Below are 23912 nucleotides of genomic sequence, written 5' to 3' on the forward strand. Positions count from 1 at the left end.
AGCTGACACTTATATACACACTTTCTTCAGGCAGTAGCACACACTTATATACACACTTTCTTCAGGCAGTAGCTGACACTTATATACACACTTTCTTCAGGCAGTAGCTGACACTTATATACACACTTTCTTCAGGCAGTAGCTGACACTTATATACACACTTTCTTCAGGCAGTAGCTGACACTTATATACACATCTTCTTCAGGCAGTAGCTGACACTTATATACACACTTTCTTCAGGCAGTAGCTGACACTTATATACACACTTTCTTCAGGCAGTAGCTGACACTTATATACACACTTTCTTCAGGCAGTAGCTGACACTTATATACACACTTTCTTCAGGCAGTAGCTGACACTTATATACACACTTTCTTCAGGCAGTAGCTGACACTTATATACACACTTTCTTCAGGCAGTAGCTGACACTTATATACACACTTTCTTCAGGCAGTAGCTGACACTTATATACACACTTTCTTCAGGCAGTAGCTGACACTTATATACACACTTTCTTCAGGCAGTAGCTGACACTTATATACACACTTTCTTCAGGCAGTAGCTGACACTTATATACACACTTTCTTCAGGCAGTAGCTGACACTTATATACACACTTTCTTCAGGCAGTAGCTGACACTTATATACACACTTTCTTCAGGCAGTAGCTGACACTTATATACACACTTTCTTCAGGCAGTAGCTGACACTTATATACACACTTTCTTCAGGCAGTAGCTGACACTTATATACACACTTTCTTCAGGCAGTAGCTGACACTTATATACACACTTTCTTCAGGCAGTAGCTGACACTTATATACACACTTTCTTCAGGCAGTAGCTGACACTTATATACACACTTTCTTCAGGCAGTAGCTGACACTTATATACACACTTTCTTCAGGCAGTAGCTGACACTTATATACACACTTTCTTCAGGCAGTAGCTGACACTTATATACACACTTTCTTCAGGCAGTAGCTGACACTTATATACACACTTTCTTCAGGCAGTAGCTGACACTTATATACACACTTTCTTCAGGCAGTAGCTGACACTTATATACACACTTTCTTCAGGCAGTAGCTGACACTTATATACACACTTTCTTCAGGCAGTAGCTGACACTTATATACACACTTTCTTCAGGCAGTAGCTGACACTTATATACACACTTTCTTCAGGCAGTAGCTGACACTTATATACACACTTTCTTCAGGCAGTAGCTGACACTTATATACACACTTTCTTCAGGCAGTAGCTGACACTTATATACACACTCTTCTTCAGGCAGTAGCTGACACTTATATACACACTTTCTTCAGGCAGTAGCTGACACTTATATACACACTTTCTTCAGGCAGTAGCTGACACTTATATACACACTTTCTTCAGGCAGTAGCTGACACTTATATACACACTTTCTTCAGGCAGTAGCTGACACTTATATACACACTTTCTTCAGGCAGTAGCTGACACTTATATACACACTTTCTTCAGGCAGTAGCTGACACTTATATACACACTTTCTTCAGGCAGTAGCTGACACTTATATACACACTTTCTTCAGGCAGTAGCTGACACTTATATACACACTTTCTTCAGGCAGTAGCTGACACTTATATACACACTTTCTTCAGGCAGTAGCTGACACTTATATACACACTTTCTTCAGGCAGTAGCTGACACTTATATACACACTTTCTTCAGGCAGTAGCTGACACTTATATACACACTTTATTTTAAATAAGCACCCACGTGACACAACGTTATGTCTGCGAACTCACACTGCTAGAAATCGGGTTTTAATACTCGTGGTAGGCAGAGCACAAATAGCCAATTGTGTTGCTTTGTGCTTAATTTCAGACAAACAAACCAACCAAACTTTTAAGTTAGTTTTTTTAAATATTTAAAAGTAAAAAAATGATTACGACCATGGTCCAATCATTGTAGGCTAAAACTAAAAAAACGTAATAATAATAATAGTGCATTATGTCTATTTAAATTCCCTAGAAATCCAACTAGTGAAACACGCCCATTTTGGGATAAAAATTGGATTTGACAAAAATTCACGAAGAAAAGAAATTCACTGTAACTTCACTATTCATAGTTTGATTTCAGTAACCAAAGTTATTTGTGTTTCTTTAAGTGTATTTTATAGCATATTAAAAATGCCTTATGATTCAATAAACTAACCATTTTCATTTTTGGCCGAAATATTTTTTCTGTTATTTTTGTTAAATTGTCATGAAAGCTTAAAAAATTTCTTTCAATTTACAAAACTGTAAACCTTACCTTGGACAAACTGTAACAGGAAAAATGTTTACAGACGATCAGTTTATAACTGTTTTATATAACATGAAAGAGTCATTAGATGTGATACTTCCCATTTTGGATGGAATATTAGTATTTTTTTGTTAAAGTGTGTGTTTTCTTACAGCAAAGCCACATCGAGCTATCTGCTTTGTCCACCGAAGGGAATCGAACCCCTGATTTTAGTGTTGTAATTCCATAGACTCATCGCTGTCTCAGCGGTGAATTTTTTTATTAAAAACAAGAAAAATGAAAGTTGGTTATTGAAACAATTCAGTGTCTAAATTGAAAAAGTAAAGGGTTTTTAGTTTTGTTTAGTTACTGTACTTTGTAATAATATAAAAAATCATATGGAATCTTTGGAACTGAGTATCTTTATTTTGGAAAAAAAAAATCATTGCTTTTCTCTAAATATTGTGAAACTGGAAACTGCATTGAAATACAGTACAATGACTAATTTTATATGAAAGAAATATGAAAGCGATAAACTGTATTTGTCTGTTGGACTAGCCTTCTGGTGCATACGATAATATTTAGGGTGTGGGTGGATGAGGTGAATATTTATTCCGAAATCGTAAAAAAAACATCTAGCTATTGCTTTTCTTCAGGTCATTGGAATCAGCCTGATTTGTTTATGTTTTATATTTTAAGACTAGTTTTATGGCATGCTTTGTGTATGTATTGAGCATACTTAAGTTTATTAAAGTGATTCAGTCAAAATTTAATTTTGGCACCTTGGCATGTTGAAAACCACAGAAAAACATACATTTTGCTGCTACATCTCAGACTGAAGCAACCTGTCCTAGTGTTATATATAATGACATTTGGTAAAGCATGGAAAGCAGGTTCAACATCTGTCAGTTCAAAAACCACATGATCATTTCACTCAAACCATCTTCAGTCATGAGGATTCACATTATGACCTGTTTCTTTCCGTAGTCTCACTTGAAAGTATGGTATTTACTAAACACTGAAGATAAGTTTATGAAAAAAACATGTAAGGAATCAGCTCCAAACTTTCGGTTTCCATTCCATATTAAAGTCTTGTCACAGGCACCAATAAACCGAATTATTCCTTCATCCTCTAAAAGATTCAAACTTTGAATCTTTTAAAAATTAAAAAGATTTAATCTTTGTTACAAGTCACCCATTTGTAGGCTGTTTTCTTCCTTGCTTTCTACAAAGTATTGAACGATCTTTCCAAATGCGTCCGACCTTTAATCTGTTAAGTTTGATCTTTTTAAAAAATCGAATTCTCTGATTTAACTTTACATACATTTATGGAATAACTTTCCTTGATTTAAGATTAACCAAGTTCTGTTTGTTATAAACACTGTCTATGGAAATCTATAGTGGCAAGGTATCTAACATGAACCTTACTTGACCATCCATCATTTCTAAGCTTGCACATATTGTCAGCAGGTTCGTAAAAAGCCACGATTGTGACAGAAAAAAATTCCAGATTATTTGTTCGTTCCGTATCTATCATAGTACCCACGAAAAAAAATCTGAGCGTAAAAATAATTATTTACTTTTCACTTTCAGCACCACTAGGCCATTTTTGTGTGTGGCAGCTATATTTGTGGTTAGTGTATATATATATATATATATATATATTGGTTGTGGACAGTGTGGCCTGTTTTGACAGACTTGTTATCGCTCCTATTTCACCTAACGAAGTTATTCTTTTCACACACTTCTCTTGGAGAGCTACAGTTTGTTTTCCACATGAAAAAAATAAGTTGGAGAATACGAAATTATCCATTATCATTGTTTATTTGTAAAAATCTCTCAACAAACAATGAGGACAATCGAATTTGTAATCTTTGCTACTGCTTGATAGATAGACGTCAGAATTCAAAATACTGTACTCGAAAATTAGATTGAATTTCCAGTTTTTCATGTTTCGTCTAAAAAAGTAACTTTTCCTCCAAAATAAACACATTCCATTAATTGGACTTCCTAGGAGTTTTGATGATATAGAGTACAGTTAACTGTACAAAATGCCTCAGATTTAATTTCTTTTGCAATTTGTTCTAGATTAGGCCTAAAATTCCATGGTCGAACTGGGCTACTATATTATTTTAATCAAACATCTTAAAGGAAATATTGGCATAGCGTGCATTTCTTTAGAAATTCAAGAAAGCAATAGGTAAATCATACTGTAATTTTTGTCTGTTTTATTCGTTTTTTAGAATTAGGAAATTGGGCATTATAATTTCTCATTTATTCCTATAATGCTTTCGCTTTTTTAATTCTTGTGGTTTGAATTTCGCGTAAAACTACACGAGGGCTATTTGCGCTAGCCGTCCCTAATTTAGCAGTGTAAGACTAGAGGGAAGGCAGCTAGTCATCACCACCCACCATCAAATCTTAAGCTACTCTTTTAACAACGAATAGTAGGATTGATAGTTACATTATAACGCCCCCACGGCTGAAAGGGCGAGCATGTTTGGTGTGACGGGATTCGAACCCGCGACCCTCAGAGTACAAGTCGAGTGCATTAGCTACCTGGCCATGTCGGACCTATATTAAGAAAGCATTGTTGTTGTTATCCTCCGAGTCTGAGACTTTATAATGCTAAAAATCAGCTTTCAATACCCGCCGTGGGCAGAAAGAAGGCAGGTACTCTGTTCAGTATCTATCTGCTTTTCTTCCTATAGTCAGACAACCGGTCTGAACAATTGCTTGTATATTACAGCCACTGAGTGTCATCGATTTTACTCAAGTACATTTCAGTATTATATGTAAGAGTTCAACATTCCGTAACAGTAAGTATAACGTTACTTGAACAATACAGCACTGTTCTTTCCGGCTGACGTCAGCAGTAATGAAGGTACACTTGAAAAGTAGTTGGGAAAATTATAGCGTCTAGAAGATTTTAAACATCAGCATGCGCCGTTCCTAGTAATAAAAAAAAAGGTGGAAAAATCTGTATTAGCGCACAATATTTAAAAATACCCTAGGATGAGCTGACAAAGAATGAGACGGTTAAATCCTAGATTTATAAAATCTTTCTTACTTATGGAGTTTTAGTTAATAACACTGGCCATGATGTTAAACTGTGTATGAATTGCAAGTTAGTTTTATTATGAAACACTCCCTTCCACTCTTCTGTTTTATACGTTCATTTCAGACCATAATGTTCCAATTTGCAGCCGTGTAAAAAACATCGTAGTTACGTACTAGCTTTTGCTTTCCACGTACGCAATAAACTTCAATCTGCACTTTAACCTGCGCAGTCATGAAAAACTAACTTGATTTTTCGTTTCCCTAGTTATTTCAAGCTGGTATTAAACTACTGTTTTTACTTAAGCATTTAATTTCAAACTAGTACTGTCCTAAAACAGTCACTAGCAAACTCGTGTCATTCTTTATAATTATCTCGAACTAGTTTTCTTCTTATGTAATTTTAGATCAAATTCGCTTGTTTATTGTTTTATTTTTCTGTGCTTTAGCATTAATCTTCTGGTCAAAACAACGTTCCGCCTTAGCATTCTCATGAATACCGGTCCTCTTGAAATTACGTTATTCAAAATGAGTTTTATATTTGGGTCATGGATGAGTTATAAAGGTATGTCAAATTTCACTGTTCGGTCAAACAAACGTAGGTGCTGAGTGCTGTTAGTTAGCTCCTTTACTTCTAGTCTATCAGCTCAAACCGAGGAACAACAAGCAGAGAATGTTCGAAAAACAAACAAACAATATCTACACGTACCAGTATCATGTTGTCCTTCAGGCATTCCAATGTAACCATTTTCTAGATTTTTTATTGAAAGGGCGGTTTGGAGATAGAATATTTGCTACTTTATGCACCAAATAATATTTCAAATTATTGTTTTGGGAAATTTATGTATTGTATCAATGCTGGTATTTTTATAATTCAATGGGAAGATAACGTTAAAATTATAATGTTACTTGACAGTTGAAATACATTATATAAAGGGTTTTATCAAAGATGATATCTTTTTAAATAACGGTTTTACGTCAGTTTACAAAACGTGAGGTTCCACAAGTCCATTTTTAAGTTTTAGTTTATATATTATGTGGTTTCAATACTCATCTGTTCAGTTAAATGTTGTCTACTATAACGACGAAATATAAATTTGAAAAGAAAGTTTCATGTGAATTTTTGAAGTAGTTGTGTTTATTCTTTTCTGAGAAAGTTTGAATAGGTATATTAAACTGGTTGTTTGTTTGTTTATTTTTGAATTTCGCGTAAACCCACACGAGGGCTATCTGCGCTAGCCGTCCCGAATTTAGCAGTGTAAGACTAGAGGGAAGGCAGCTAATCATCACCACCTACAGCCAGCTTTTGGGCTACTTTTTTACCAACGAATAGTGGGTTTGACCGTCACATTGCCCCCCGCTAGTACAGCGGTATGTCTCCGGATTTACAACGCTAAAATCAGAAGTTCGATTCCCCTCGGTGGGCTGAGCAGATAGCCCTTTGTGGCTTTGCAATACGAAAAACACACAAACACACTGACCGTCACATTATAACGTACCCATGGCTGAAAGGGTGAATATATGTTTGGTGTGACTGGGATTCAAACCATCGATCCTTAAATTTTGAGTCGAGAGCTCTAACCATCTGGCCATGCCGGGCCTGTTTATTAAACATTCGTTTCTTTGTTTCTTTTATGGTGATAAAAATAAAAACTATCTGTAAAAACAATAACATCAGACCGAAAATTATATCTTAAGGAATAGATACTGCTTGAACGGATATCTATTATTACGATATAATCAATATCTAACATTTATATTATTATACACATTATCATGCATAATAAGTATCCAACCTATTTATTATTAACAAAATGCTGTTTTATGAATAGCAGATGAATCTCAGAAAGTAATTCAAATTCTCTATAGGATACGGGAACATGAACTTTCAAGGTAGAGGTAGCGTCCAAATAGTATACTTGCCAAATAATTTATTTATTTCCTTTCAACGAGCGCAGGATTTAATTGAGAAATTTGATAACCTAAAGATTATATTTACCCTTGTACAATTCTAACACCTGCAGAGTTATTTTTCACTACATCTGAACAGACAGCGATAAATTACACTTTCTCTAATTACAAAGTATTCGAAACTTGGTACTGGAACATCTAATATTCTCGTGACAGGCATAAAACGCCTCTATAGACACCTGGAGAAAAACGAGAAAAACAGTGACATCATTCTGGCACATATTGTGGAAAAGAGCGATTAGTTAACTAATGAGAGTTGAAACAATGGAAAAGACAGGTGGTGATCTCATGACACGTGAATGTTTAGTTGTGAGGAAACAAGCTAAAACGAACAGGTGTCTATATGTTACGTCATGTAAAGCTTAAAAATACACGTCATGCTTCAACAGTTGCTAATATTCATTTTACGCGTTACAAGCCCAGTATTATACCAGGAAAGCGTAGTGACGAGGCCTGTTTCGTGTACAATGATCTAGACGTCGTCATAGGCAAGTTTGTTCACACGTTTATATCTTTCTTACTACAAAACTCATTAGTCGACACGCACAAGAAAACACTAGTCTTCTTGGTTATGTTACAGCAGAAATTACCGATCGTGAAACTAAAAACAAACAAAGCAATTTTACTATACTAATTATTCACAATTTTATTAAATCATAATAAGAATAATTTTACAGTGACAATATTTACACAATTTATTAATATAACAACATTTACACAATCACGAAAATAATAAAAATTAATTAATATGGCCAGAACCAATAGTTCCATAATACAATAATGCTTAACACGCACAATTTAACCGTCAAATACAATTCCAGTTTGTTTGTTCTTTAACTGTCACACACAATTCCAAGTTTTCTAAAAGCAGGGGCGTGATGACTTTCAGCAGTCGGTTAGATCTCTGTAGAAGGTAGTAACTTCACACCACCCTTAGTAACATTTATATGTTACACAGTTACAGTTTCTATGATGACTTTCAGCAGTCGGTTAGATCTCTGTAGAAGGTAGTAACTTCACACCACCCTTAGTAACATTTATATATTACACAGTTACAGTTTCTATGATGACTTTCAGCAGTTGGTTAGATCTCTGTAGAAGGTAGTAACTTCACACCACCCTTAGTAACATTTATATATTACACAGTTACAGTTTCTATGATGACTTTCAGCAGTCGGTTAGATCTCTGTAGAAGGTAGTAACTTCACACCACCCTTAGTAACATTTATATATTACACAGTTACAGTTTCTATGATGACTTTCATCAGTCGGTTAGATCTCTGTAGAAGGTAGTAACTTCACACCACCCTTAGTAACATTTATATATTACACAGTTACAGTTTCTGTGATGACTTTCAGCAGTCGGTTAGATCTCTGTAGAAGGTAGTAACTTCACACCACCCTTAGTAACATTTATATATTACACAGTTACAGTTTCTATGATGACTTTCAGCAGTCGGTTAGATCTCTGTAGAAGGTAGTAACTTCACACCACCCTTAGTAACATTTATATATTACACAGTTACAGTTTCTATGATGACTTTCAGCAGTCGGTTAGATCTCTGTAGAAGGTAGTAACTTCACACCACCCTTAGTAACATTTATATATTACACAGTTACAGTTTCTATGATGACTTTCAGCAGTTGGTTAGATCTCTGTAGAAGGTAGTAACTTCACACCACCCTTAGTAACATTTATATATTACACAGTTACAGTTTCTATGATGACTTTCAGCAGTCGGTTAGATCTCTGTAGAAGGTAGTAACTTCACACCACCCTTAGTAACATTTATATATTACACAGTTACAGTTTCTATGATGACTTTCATCAGTCGGTTAGATCTCTGTAGAAGGTAGTAACTTCACACCACCCTTAGTAACATTTATATATTACACAGTTACAGTTTCTGTGATGACTTTCAGCAGTCGGTTAGATCTCTGTAGAAGGTAGTAACTTCACACCACCCTTAGTAACATTTATATATTACACAGTTACAGTTTCTATGATGACTTTCAGCAGTCGGTTAGATCTCTGTAGAAGGTAGTAACTTCACACCACCCTTAGTAACATTTATATATTACACAGTTACAGTTTCTATGATGACTTTCAGCAGTCGGTTAGATCTCTGTAGAAGGTAGTAACTTCACACCACCCTTAGTAACATTTATATATTATCATAGAACTCTAGAAACTTTTAGACTAAAAAACTTCCACACGTTAATGTCATCACATCCTTCTGGAAAGTTCGATTGTAGTAAGTTCACTGACCTCCAACCTGCATTCCAGAAAGTTTCGGCATCTTATAGATTCCTACGCATATGTTACGAATGTTCCAGTATACGCAATAACTCTTCTGTAGTTAGAGAAATATTCAGTGAGAATCAAACATATCGATTATGCTAAGGATTTTGATTAAGGTTGTTTGGTTTTTAAATTCTAACCAGGTATTAAGTTCAATATTAAAAACAGTAAGAATTACGTCTAACCATTACAGTATTATTATTAGCACTACTATGTAACAGTTATTAGATTTTATACATGAGGGAAAAAATCTTAATGAAAAAAACGAATATTTGTGAGGAGTCACTTTCTTCCAAGATTTTATTCTTATTTCTTTACTACTTCAAGTTCTATAAAAAACCGCTCACAATGGAAGGTGATCTATTGTAAACTTGACCCTAACAACTCGGTAAATTTGGTGTCTTGGACCCAAGTCCCGAGATAGCAGTATGCTGTGTTTAAATTCTATCATGAGAAAAAATATGAAAAAATTCTGAAAATCCACTTTTGTTTCATTCTCCTAGTTTTAATTCTCCGCGAACGATTTGCTCGTTGCTTTATTGAACTTAAGAGTTGAATTATTTTTTATTCATTCTGTTTCAAAGTACGTTATAATCTCAATCACAAAACGTCGTAAATGCTATCCAAATAAATCGTTTTAACACCGAACTTCCGGATGGTCATTATAAGTTAAGTATTAGTTTTGTTATTTTCTGGACTTACTGAAGTGTGAACGAACAATGTGTATGTTGTATGCTTATCTATCTGTCTATGGGTAAAAAGTTTGAACATGAAGAAGAAAGGTTCACCCTTTTGAAAATGTTCTGGTTATACGATATCATATCTTCGTGTCAAGTTTAACGTATCGAAATATTCAAAACAATGACTATTATTTTTTTGTTTTTTTTTCTATTATATAACGCATGAGTGTATTTAGACACGCCTAGCTGCCCACTTCTCACATTGAAACCATATAAAATCATTTGTAACAAAAATTTGCTAGTAAAACTGCTTGTTTAGTATATGATTCACAAAGGGATGCTTGTAAGAAAACCTACTAAAAAGGAACAACGATTTTTTGAACAAACATTAATAAAATATGAAAGAGTGAGTGTGTGTGTGTTTTATTATAGCAAAGCTACATTGGGCTTTCTGTTTTGTCCACCGAGGGAATCGAATTCCTGATTTTAATGTTGTAAACCCCAAAGCTTACCGCTGTACCAGCGGAAGACAAATACGAAAGAACAAGCAATTTGATTTTAACGTAAAAAATTACAATTCTAATATATTCATGCTAAATAAAGCTCAAAATGGTTAACTTTTAACGTAAAATTTGTAAGCGAAAATACTGATTAGTATTTCTATTCTCACTAGTAGTTTTTAACTAATTTGACACATCTTTGAAGCATTATGAGGTGAAAATTGACAACTCTCCAGGAAGACGTAATGTTCACCTACTAAACTAAATATTTTATTTAACTTAATAAACACATCCATCCGTGCTAGGAGGGTACCTGTGAGATGTTTTAAAGCATTCCATCGTCAGGAATATCCTAAACCATCCAATGAAATACTGATTTAAAATTAGACTTTTATAACAGAATTAATCTGGAAACTGTCTGCCATTAGCATTGCTGATTTAACTTCGTAAGTCCATGTACGTACACTGAAACATAGGTTGCAAAGGTCGGCGCTTGGAGAGGAGAGAATCCTTGATTGAATCATTCGGTCTACACTGCTGAAGAACGGAAGTATCATATGACGTCATGTTGAAGAAGTCAAACAAACACATCAGGGACACAGGGAACATGTGGAGAAATTATACAGTTCTATGATGGAAGTGTGTGGGTAGTATAAAATTAAACACTTGGTTAAAGGCAATTATTCTATTTCTTGTTTCCGAGTTAAAACGATGTCCAAACCACCATTAAAAATTATTCACTAGTAACGTACAAAACCCTTTGTGATGTATCTATCAGAAAAAAAACACCTACAAACCTGTGAAATACATCAAACGACAGCATGGCCCTCAGACCGCTAGTAAATACAATTTATTACACGCATGTCCCTTTTAAAACTACAAAGAGGGGTGGGAGAGAGTCGGTAAAACAAGAATAAAAATTGTAAATGTCTTCGCCTGTTTTCTATTTAAGTGATAAAGTACATGATGTATCGTCCACAAGAACTACTCCTTTCAGATATGAAGACAAACCATACCGAAAGAGATTTTCTCTGTAGTTATATCTGTAAAAATGAGTTTAATTCTAAGAACTTATGAATGACAGTAAAGAAGAATATGTAATGTTGTTATGTTTTACTGTTGACATATTACTTATTTTTATTTACTCTTCATGAAATAATTGTAATTGAGTTGTGACGTTGGGCAATAGACAATTACATAAGTTTATAAAATAAAGTTGTATTTCAAAAATAAGCAATTATCCGTTTACCTGATCATTTTAATAACGAAAGGTTTATGGATATAAAATTAGAATAAAAATATAGTGATTTGTTGCAGATGTAATGAAAAAGACAACACACAGTGTGAAGATGAATTGTTTGTTTCGTTTAATTTCGCGCAAAGCTACACGAGAACTATCTTAGCTAGCTGTCCCTAATTTAGCAGTGAAAGACTAGATGGAAGGTAGTTAGTCATCACCACCAAATTCCAACTCTTAGGCTACTCTTTTACCAAAGAATAGTTAGATTGACTGTCACATTATAATGTCTCTACGACTGAAAGAGTGAGCATGTTTAGTGGGATAGAGATTCGAACCCACGACCCTCAAATTGTGAGTCAAGAAGGAACTATTGGGATAAAGTTGAAGTAAATTAATGAAATACACTTATTTGAACAATTAATGGAATAAATTATATCTGCCAAAATAAGGTGGAAATTAGTTTTACTTGAAAATAAACCTAAAATTTAGGGTGTTGGTTAAGCGCGTCTCAGATCCTGGATGTCTGGAAGGAATCTGGTTGAAAATGCCAACTAACTGCTCTTACACTGTCGTTAACCGATGACAAGTATTTGGAGGTATTTCTGATGTGACAGCCATAAAGTAGATAATGTAAGATAAACTAGAACTACCCATAACAGAATCCTGCTACAGAAAGTAACACCAGTGGTTGAATTTACTACATTACGAACGTTTGTTTGTAGTTAAGCGCAAAACTACACAATGGGTTATCTGTGGTTCGCCCACTACGTGTATCGAAACCCGGTTTCTAACGTTGTAAGACAATCTGCAGATATACCACTGTGCCATTGGGGAGCTTAACTTGTCGGATAATTACTTTCTTCAATAGTATTTCAACACTCTGTGTTCACCAAATCTGTTGCTGAGGGCGCATTTCGATCAATGTCTTATAGCAAATATGTATGTGTGTGTGTGTGTGTGTGTGAAGGGGTTGTTGTTTTCTAATAGAAAATTCTCATCGGGCTATCTGCTTTTTCTACTGAAGGGAATCGAACCCCTGATGTTAACATTGTAAATCCGAAAACTTACTGCTGTCTCATCCGTGGACTATGGTAAATATAATTAATTAGCTCATCTATTATTTATTTTTCCTACAAAATATAGCAGTGTAAGAAGTAGAGGGGACAAGATGCTTTGGGGCAATCTTAAATATAGGTGTTAATTATATGTGTATATATGTACGTGCAAACACAAGCATATAAACATGAATTAGCAAAGACAAGATATTCGATAATTAACTATAGTTTAATATCCATCAAAAACAAACTCTTCAACGAAAAAAATAAGATTTGCTACAATTAAAATCCGTTCGTGCACTAAAGTTAAAATTTTGTTAGGTTTTGCGCTAGCGCAAGCGTAACTGTAGGTGTAACTCGTTTTCATCTCAAGATTCTCAATTACGACACATACGACATGCAACACTACCCAAAACATAATATAGTCGAAATTCGTTATATTATAGCTGTGACAAAATACTATTACAAAATAAAACCTCCCAGTTGCACAGCGGTATGTCAACGGACTTATACTGCTAAAAACCAAGTTTCTACACTCGTGGTGGGCAGAGCACAGATGGCGTTTTGTGTTTAATAACAAACAACTACAAAGCAATAGCAACCACCTCCCCCAAATTAATTTATTATGCTAGTCAAACAATTAGTCGCGATATATTAAATGCAAATGAGCCTACGCTCGTAAACGAATGATTAGCAGATGTTGTTATATCTTTATAATTTATAAGCATCTTACTTTAATGCTGAGTATGGTTACCATGTATAGCAAAGACAGTTGGCACCGGCCTTGCACGCATGGTAATGAAGTTCCGAGTTATTCTCGACCACTCCTTTGAAGAAGCGTTTTCAGGACATCTTTAGTCTGGAGTTAGTTGACGGACTATAATACGTCTCTTCCGAAGCATCCCGTACATGATGATACTGATGTCCGTTGGGTGTGAGGGTCACTTTTCTAGGTTAGTCATTTTCCCTTTAAGACATGTAACGGTTCAGCACAGGAAGAAGAGGAACAATCAGTTTGTCTTAATTCAGGACTAATTGTGCCATCATTTGTTGTTGTTGGATACCATCGTTACAATATATGGCCTTAATGGTAAATTTCACAATTTGTAGAGGTTGGCACATCCGCTAGTGGTTATTCCTTCTCACATGTTACTTCCTACTCCGCTATATCCGTCACATTTCTGTACGTGAAAGAGATGTATCTTGTTCTTTATTCTATATATATATGAGTATGTAAAAACAACACAGCTACATATGTTATTGACACAATTGTAGGCTAGATATCTTGTGTCTTGTTATGATATTGTGAAGTATATTTCTGACTATTTTTATACTCATTAAACACGCATCTGCGGCTGAGAACATCTGATTTTATCTTGGGATGTGCATCGTACGATTTAAGCAAGCCAGCACGCACAGATAATGGTCTTGTCGTTTCACAATGTTCTGAAAGATGGTGTAACGGATTTACCGTTGTACATTTATTTTGGTGCCTACATTTGTTTCTGTACAGTTTTCATTTTTACCTATGACCTAAGTTCTTAATTGTGATTTGCGCATGTACCACCTGTCCTCAAAATCAGTAAAACGTTCTTGAGTATAAAAATCAACAATAGTTGTTTGACGAAAGCACTTGAGAATATTGTTGAATATAACGTGTTACATAACGTCTCTGTTGCCAGATATAAGTTAACAAAAACAAAACAGCACAATGTCCAAATCAAGTGTAAGTAGAATCAACGAGTTTAAATTGTTTGTTCTTGAGCGCACAGTTACATAATGGGCTATCTGTGCTGTGTCAGTCGCATGTATCGAAACTCAGTTTTTAGTGTTGTAAGTCCTATGGAAGTGCATACAGAATTAACAAGTTTAAATTGTTTGTTCTTAAGCGCATAGTTACATAATGGGCTATCTGTACTGTACTGGTCACTGGTATCGAAACTCACGAGCTTAAAGTGCCTTATTGTGGTAATCATTTTCACTTGATTTTTGTTTACTGTGAAAGCTGTGTGTATCCGTATTCGTAGAGGTGTGCTACATAATTATTAATCGGCAGGTTTTTTGTTTTTGTTGTTGTTTGGCATGTTTGCACCGGACGCTCACGCAAAATTATACCAGGACTAATTTTAAACTCTAGATAATAGGAAATAAAACTAATTAACAGCACTCGCCCCAACTGTTGAGCTATTTTAATGAAATAATTGTATTTGATAGTCACTTTTATAACGCATTCACGGCGGAAGTGATTTATTTCTTTTTCTTCTTTGCTTCGATAACCGGGCTCGAACCATGTACATCGGATCCATGCACCCTGGCATGCTAAATTAGGTCTTACCTGGCCATTCGTTAGGCCGAAAAAAAAAAAAAAACATTCCAGAAGAAATTAATTAGAAATTTAACGGAGGCGGAAAGTATTTGTGCAGTAAGTGTTAAATGCATACACCTAAAATATTTAATGACCTGTTAGTGAGAAATGATGTTTGCTTTTATTAAATATTTGCTGTTGTAGATTAAGAAATAGCGACTACGCAGTTGGACTGCAGGTTTCATTACGCCTTCTTCTGTTTATAATAAATAGTCGTCTGAATAATTTTTAAGCCTCGTGTGTCCTAAATCAGTATGTACTGATAAGTCTGTGATGTAGCAAATAAGTATTCTACTTACAAACAACTATGTAGTCCTATCGTCTCTGCTAGTTATTTGGGTCATAATATATGGAGGAATCTATTAAGTCACTGAAACTACGACAAAGCCTTCAGGTGATTTAATTAATCTTTTCTTCGCTGACTGTTTACTGGTTTCTGGTTACACCAGCTGTCAGTTGGATTGCTAGTAATACAATTTATTGCTCCTTAGCCAAGATGTATGTGTGTGTTTTCGTATAGCAAAGCCACATCGGGCTATCTACTGAGCCCACGGAGGGGAATCGAACCCCTAATTTTATATACATGTGTATATCATCTTGTTCCTAGAATTTAGGTGATTTTCGTCGAAACTTTGCTGTTGCTGTTTTTATTTCATAATGAAAACTGACTTTAATATATACATATTCCTAGTCTCACTCCTACAATTAGAGTGAATTTTGTTCCTATTGTCGAGTCTCAGGCCCGATATGGCCAGGTGGTTAGGGTGCTTAACTCGCAATCTGAGGGTCGCGGGTTCGAATCCCCATCCCACCAAACATGCTCGCTTTTTCAACCGTGAGGACGTTATAATGTACGGTCGTTCCCACTCTTCGTTGGTAAAAGATTACCCAAGGGTTGGCGGTGGGTGGTGATGACTAGCAGCCTTCCCTCTAGTCTTACACTGCTAAATTAAGGATGGCTAGTTTCTTCAAAAAAGAAACTTAAGAACGTAAGCGAGCATTGAGACCAACTACTCGATCAGAAATAAGTAACCCAACAGCCAGTTTAGTTTGGATTGAATTTCGCACAAAGCTACACGAGGGCAATCTGCGCCAGCCGTTCATAATTTAACAGTGTAAGGCTAGAGAGAAGGCAGCTAGTCATTACACCCACCGCCAAGTCTTAGGCTACTCTTTTACCAACGAATAGTGGGATTGACCGTCATATTATAACGCCACCACGGCTGAAAGGGAGAGCATGTTTGGTGTGACAGGGATTCAAATCCCCGACCCTCAGATTACGAGTCGAGTGCCTTAATTACCTGACTACGTCGGGCCCAGCAAATTTCTGTTGTTGGACTAATTAGTAGGGGTGTATATCTCATCCTTGTCGTCAATATGACACCTATCTAGGTATTAATACCGCGATAAAATGCGTAGCTAGATTCAAAAGTTTCACCAACAGTTGTTTTACAAAGTTTGACACTCTTGTCTGCAACTTTATTACCTACATTATTAATATTATCTTACTTAAGTACTTCACACTTTATAATGCTTTTCCAAATTCTCAGGTTTGATCAAATAAGTGGCAGTTGGCAACAGAAGTAAAATAGAAAAGTTAATATCTGTCTATATTTTGTCATTGTTAATTTCTTATTTTACTTTGTATGTATTTTGATGAGATAAATAAAGACAACATGTAATACTTAATACTTACTTTCCTTTATTGGAAACAAACAAACAAACAAAATCAATACAATTGTATCGCAGTATCACGATATGATATAAGTATCGTATCACTGTACTGTCATAACTTTACCAGTTAGCTTGTCTTATGAAATCAAAATTTATGCACAGATAACACTGGTTTTGTTTTGAGCGCGCGAAGTTCTGAAATAAACGAAATAAAAATTAATATGAAAAAAACTTGAAGTGGACCCAACTTGATACGTATGGAAAAAAAATGTGTAAAAAAATGGCTTCCATGAAGTGGACGAGAATTGATAGGTATGATTTTAATAATTTTCTTCACAGTTTTCACAAATCCGCACCAGTTGATAAATGAATTGATCACGCAATATTGTCACTAATGCATTATTAGCATAATCTACTCGTAAATACTAGATTTTTGTTTTGTTTTTAATTTTGCGCAAAGCTACACAAAGGTTATCTGCGCTAGCTGTCCCTAATTTAGCAGTATAAGACTAGAGGGAAGGCAGCTAGTTATCATCATCCACCGCAAATTCTTGGGCTACTTTTTTACCAACGAATAGTGGGGTTGACCGTCACAATTTTAAAGCCCCACGGCTGAAAGGGCGAGCATGTTTGGTGTGACAGGGATTCAAACCCGCGACCCTCAGATTACCAGTCGAACGCCTTAACCCACCTGGCCATGCCGGGCCCCGTAAATATCAGAGAAATTCGATATTTAGACTGTGCTTTGTACAATAACAATAAGAATTGCGAACATTATTTTTAAGAGCTTGTGTCGCGTGACACTGCATGACGTCGTACAGCTTAATTAGTCATTATAGTTAATTTCATGGATTGATAATAATTTAACTACTGTCATCTAAGAAACTGCGTTCAGTAACATGAGAACACACACAATAAAACCCATTATATTATATTTTTTACTTTTACGCTAACGTATAATATTTACCGCTGCCTTGTACATCAGTTATAAACTTTTGTTAAACGAACGAATGAACTAAAATATTGTAAGAAAGTATGAATTTGGTATGACTTTAGTATTTTGAAATTAACACTGAAAAGCAAAAAAAAAAAAATATGTATGTGTTGTGGCGCGTGTTGATTATCATGTATGTTTGTGAGGTTCAATGGTGGGTAAATAAACACTGCATTAGGAAATGAATAACACATGCTCATGAAAAATTTGCAAGCAATGTAACACAATGTATAATTGACAAATTTATAGTGTAAAATTCCATAAAATATGCAATACTGACCCTTACTTATGACATACAATAGGTTTCGAAGAAGGTCGAAACGTTGTTCGCTCCTCAATATAGAGCTTTCTTTATCCATACAAGCCCGTTTTTACATATATAAAAACACCCTTAGGCTAATTTAAGGCAATTTTTTTTCTTCACATTACTGATTTATATGACAGAAATTGACCGAAACTTATCTGACGTTTCGCCTCAGGTTCAAGGCAGTCGCCTTCCATTACACGAAATTTCATCTTGAGTTTTATTGTATTATTTCATTTAAAATATGTGCATCTTTATTCTAAAATATATTGCATTCTGACAAACTGATCCAAAAAGGCAGCTGCTAATGAAACGAAAAAATAACTTTTTTTTTTTTTTACTGAAATGTGTAAAGTTGATAAGATACAAACAGACCAAAATAAACTGATAATACATTACAGCTTCGCTCCAACATCAGTTCCAGAAAGATTTTGTAGCTTATGGTCTTCAGAGCATTTAGCAGTATTTTTTGTGCAGTCTGGGATCTTATTACACAAAAATATGGCTTTCTTAATTCACGTAGATATGAACTGGTAGGATGTATAACATTTCTTTAGCATTCAAATTATAAACCAGATTTCATTTAAAAACATTAACACTTCTGACAACTAAATTTCTGGAACCTATAAATAGTTGTTATTGTTTTTTTTTAAAGAAACTGTTTTCATAACTAGGTTTTTTTTGTTGTTGTTGTGATTTTATCACTTCGACCTTCCACAAGAACAAGCGCACTCTTACGAGTCAACCATCTGTAGTGACTCAATTATCCTACCACTTCAAACTTTGCAATTACCAGTATTTCCACTAACGTACAGGTATCTACTAAGGTAATTTCTTTAAAATAACATTTCGCAATGTCAGAGCTTACGTTTACTTATATTAACACTGCCTGAGTCATCAGCGTATTGTCATAACTAAGAATGTTCTGTGAGCCAACATTGTCTGAAAGGAGAATGTGTAATGTTTGGCACGTTGAATCAAACTGTACTCAACTTTTGGAAAAGAGCCAAACTACATTTAAATGCGTTGTAAAACTATTGTGGGGAGAGTTTTATAACACATTTAACACAAACTGTTTTGCCTGTTTTTTGATACCAGGGAATAATATAAACCTGATCATATGTCTACAAAACACAGGTATACTCTTGTGTTAGTAACTTACTGAGTACTCGACTGTAAGAATAAATAATTGCATAAAGTTGTTCTATATTTTCATTGTTAAATCATTATGGTTGCTCTCCCACTTACGTTATCGACCACACTCTATTCTGTGATACAACTACTTCACGTTTCCTTTGGCCAGTAAATCAACTTCTTACTCTCGAGGACAGACACCTTTCCAGTCAAATTGGTATTTTGAAGGACGCTCCTGCTGTTCAGTTCCTTATAGGGCGTGGGTGTGGCTCACTTTTCATCATGACGAACAGTGGATCCAAGGCTAATGGTTCGAAAAAAAGAGCACTTCACACTTTTATTCCGTTGATACGTACTGGTTCTAAAAACTTATGAGTAAAAACAAAGAAGTACTTATAATAACATGCTATTATATCGGATATATATAGTGGCGACGAGGCCTTTCGCCTATATCAGAACTCACCAGGTCGGCTGGGACACATTTGTTTGAAGTTAAGTTTAAAACTACAAGATGAGCTATCTCTGCTCCGCCCACCACTAGTTTCGAAACCCGGTTTCTTGCAATGTAAATCCGAAGATATACCGCTGTGCCACTGGAGAACAACTGAAATACGACAGAAACAGTTGTGGTTGAGCTGCTACATTTGACGATAAAACCTTGATATTCGATTACAGCAGCTCGAGATTTGGCAAAGGATGGCTAGCGCAAATATCCCTGGCTTACTAACACGCAAGTATATGAAATTAATTAAAAAATACTTTCTTAATAATAGGGCTGAAATGCAGTGCCACTTACTGCATACTTTCATTGAATTCTTGAATACAATTTGAGCCTTTCTTAGTTGTTATAAACTATTTTCAACTTGTATTATATTTGTTGGATGAGAAGTTTAACTATAGTTGGAAGATGAAGGTAACTATTTTCAAATGCTGTTCCGTGTTCATCTGTTGTACATGTACATCAATACTGATTGTATCTTTCAGAAACCCCCAATTGTAGAACAGTGGTAAAGTTGATCACATATTGCTATCCAAAGGAAATGCTATCCAAACAGTTTCCGAGAGCTTAAGGATGTATTGAACATTCACATTACGTAACACAAATTTTGTTCCTGGATAGTATGTGTTATTTCTTAATTGCTTATGTTGTAAAAGTACAGGAATCGGCCATTATTCCCTTCAAACTTTGCTTTTGTGACCTGGATAATGAAATTTAGAAATTAACCTATTTTCTACGTAAAAACGGGCAAATTTGCACATTTTCATTTACGTAAGATCTGAATAAAACAACACATGAATCGAGATTTACATGTATTTATACTAAAGTTATACAAAAATGTTTAGAAGGAAGTAGTTTTTCGAGATTTGCGACAGTAATGTAAATCACTTTCACGTATCAGCACTCAAATATTGTCTCCTATCATGTTTTCGTTATGCGTTCCTTGATAGCGGCGTTCAAAGTCCAGTATATCTTGGGGTAAGCGCTCGTCTTGCTCCTCTGAATATGTTCCCATGTTCTCCTTTAATTTATCAAGATGAGTGTCAAGGATATGGACTTTCAGGGACATTCTGCAGCCCATTGTGCCGTAGATTTTCACCAGAGCCTCAACCAGTTCCACATAATTTTCGGCCTTGTGATTGCCCAAGAAGGCCCGAACCACTGCGACAAAGCTGCCCCACGCTTTTTTTCCTTCCTACTGAGCTTCTTGGGGAATTCTGTGTACTTCAGGATCTTCTTTATTTGTGATTCAACGAAGACACTAGCTTTGACAATTGCTTCAGACATCTTATAGAAGAAGTCTCAAAGGTACTTGAAGGCTGCAGACTCCTTATCAAGAGCTGTGAAAAAGTGTTTCATAAGACCCAGTTTTATGTGCAATGGTGGGAACAACACCTTCTGTAGGTCCACTAGTGGCTCTCACATGGCATTGTGCTTTCCCACAGAGAACTCGGTCTTTTGTGGCTAGTGCTTCCTGTTGTAGTGCACTGCGGATTCCCTGCTGTCCCAAAGGCAAAGATAACAGGGAAACTTGGTAAAGCCTCCTTGGAGACCCATCAGGAATGCCACCATTTGAAATCTCCAATAATCTCCCAGCCATACTCATCATATTTCAAGGCTTCTAGCACGGTCTTGACGCTGTTGTATTCCTCTTTGAGGTGCACCGAATGAGTCAGGGGAAGAAGCGGATGCTTATTCTCATTATAGAACAGCACAGCTTTGAGGCTTTTGGATGCTTCTGGAGAATGCTTGCAGCTTCTTGATGCCATCTCTGATAGAACCAGATAGCGCTATGTGTTCACTTAGGCAGTTAGAACTATACTGAAGTGGTGAGTGGTGAGCCTCTGTATATATATTACTATGGATAGTTCTAGAAAATTCTAAAAGGTTCTTGAAAATTTACGTAAGTTTTACAACATTCTAGAAAGTTCTTGAAATTCTTGTAAGTTCGAGAAAATTCTCTATCAACTACTCAACACTGAATCTACCTGAAATGTTCTGGGAAATGGGTAAATTTGAAAATTTCATTACCCAGGTCACAAAAGCAAAGTTTGAAGAGAAAAACAGTTTTTTTTTTACATTTACTTTAGGCATAAGCAATTGGGAAATAACATTTTCTGCTGAGGAACAAGAAAAAGTAAAAGTTTTGTTACATAGTGTTATTATAATCTCATAACAGCATGTTTTCTCGTCCCCCTTCCCGATAGCTCAGTGCTAAGCTATGTCCGCGAAGGGCATGATAACCCTCATTGTGTATCTTTGCTTATAATAAAGAAACAAAAAAAATATTTTTGTCTTTTTTGAAATTAATATGTTTTTATCAGCGAATAATCCTGTTCACAGATTTAATTTTGATCTTGTTAAATTTACACGTTTGCCAATTAAACACAATAATATAAACAAGTGATGACATATGGGTCTTCAAATATTAAAGAAGGCAGTTCTTACCTAGAAAAATCTTGTTGAGAAAGTCTTGTAGGAATGAACAACACAAGGTCAACATTTTTAGAAATAACCATTTAAATTTAAAGAGCGTATACATTGAAATAGGAAACGTACCATTCACAGCCTTCTATTTATCTAGTAGATAATTATGCAACTAACCAAGGTTTATCGTTTCTCGTGTGAAATTAATGAAACATATATTGAGAAAGAAATAGTTTGATTACATCACTTTGCGTTTTAAATAACTGGGAAACAATAACAGGTTTCCCATCGTTATTTCTGTGTTGAGTCCTTAAACATTTTTATTTACCATAATGAACCATTTTGAGGAACAAAACATAATTTCGGCATGGTGATTGTCATTAACAATATTGTAATTGGAAACCATAATTCGTGAAGGATTCAAAACCTGTTTTGTGTTGTTATTAATTGTACTGTAAATATGTACATCCAAACACGTACCATGTACAATGTTGTTCCCACCAGGAGTTGATAGTTTATATTGCAATTACGTACTGTCTTACTTTTCGATCATCTGATTTATTACGATCAAAATCTGGCTTATATTGGTACTCGGACAAACAATAAATAAACCTGACATAAAACTGCCTTCAAACATTGTAAAATTAAATCAGTAACCTGCACTTTATTAGAGTATTCTCTCGAATTCCATTTCTGTCACATCAGTAAATAGTTTCATCCCTAAATAATGAAAGTTACACTTGAACATAATGTTATCTTGATAATGAATGTGACGGCTGGACTATCTGCTCTCAATACTCGTTAAAAATTTCCCATCAAAATATTACGGGTTTATTCAAAAATATTTGTACTTACAATTTAACTATGATATTTTATTCCTAATTAAAATAGCATCAAAATTTGAAATAACAAAAACAGCTTTGTCACGTGTTCTTATTATTTATCATTAAAGCAGTGGGTCTACTTTTTGAAGAGAACACTCAACAGAACAGATTCTGTCTATTTATTTTGTAGTTTAACTTATTCTTAACTACTTGAACGATAGTTTACCATGTACAATGATTATTGAAGCATTGCTTTACTTTTCATTGAAATTGTAAAACTCTGGGTAAGTACATCATGTACTCTCTCGTTTCCTTAAACAATCTTCTCTTCATCACTATTCAAGAGTGCTTGAAGTCTTAGTCAATTGCTAGCTAGCTCTGTCCTTCGTCCTCTAAACAAAGCTGACTTTGAGGCACGCATGCTCAAATTAGTAATTATGGTCAATTAAAGACCCTGACCATCGAACCAAGCCATGATTCATGCTAGACTTCGTTTACATTGTTTACGAGTTTGGTCACATGATTCTAAGTCCATGTGCTATTGGCTCTCCAGTGGAATGTAGCCAAGTCATTCATCTGTAGCCTAAAGTTTGGAATGATCAGATAACGCGCAGTGTACC

At 35.2% G+C, this 23912-nt stretch overlaps 1 protein-coding gene and 1 long non-coding RNA gene across 2 annotated transcripts in view; one reads left to right on the forward strand and one right to left on the reverse strand.

Moving 5' to 3' along the window:
* The window catches only part of LOC143236784 (dystroglycan 1-like), a 112447-nt gene that overhangs the window by 27421 nt on the left and 61114 nt on the right, over window positions 1–23912 (forward strand). The gene's annotated exons all lie outside the window — the stretch shown is intronic.
* Window positions 12996–22616, reverse strand: LOC143238831 (uncharacterized). Its single transcript, XR_013020796.1, has 3 exons — window positions 22490–22616; window positions 19657–19846; window positions 12996–14252 (listed from the first exon to the last, which is right to left on the reverse strand). It is a non-coding gene; the product is annotated as an uncharacterized LOC143238831 (long non-coding RNA).

The sequence above is a fragment of the Tachypleus tridentatus genome, chromosome 13, assembly GCF_004210375.1.
Source record: "Tachypleus tridentatus isolate NWPU-2018 chromosome 13, ASM421037v1, whole genome shotgun sequence".
In the NCBI taxonomy this organism is placed as follows: Eukaryota; Metazoa; Arthropoda; class Merostomata; order Xiphosura; family Limulidae; genus Tachypleus; species Tachypleus tridentatus.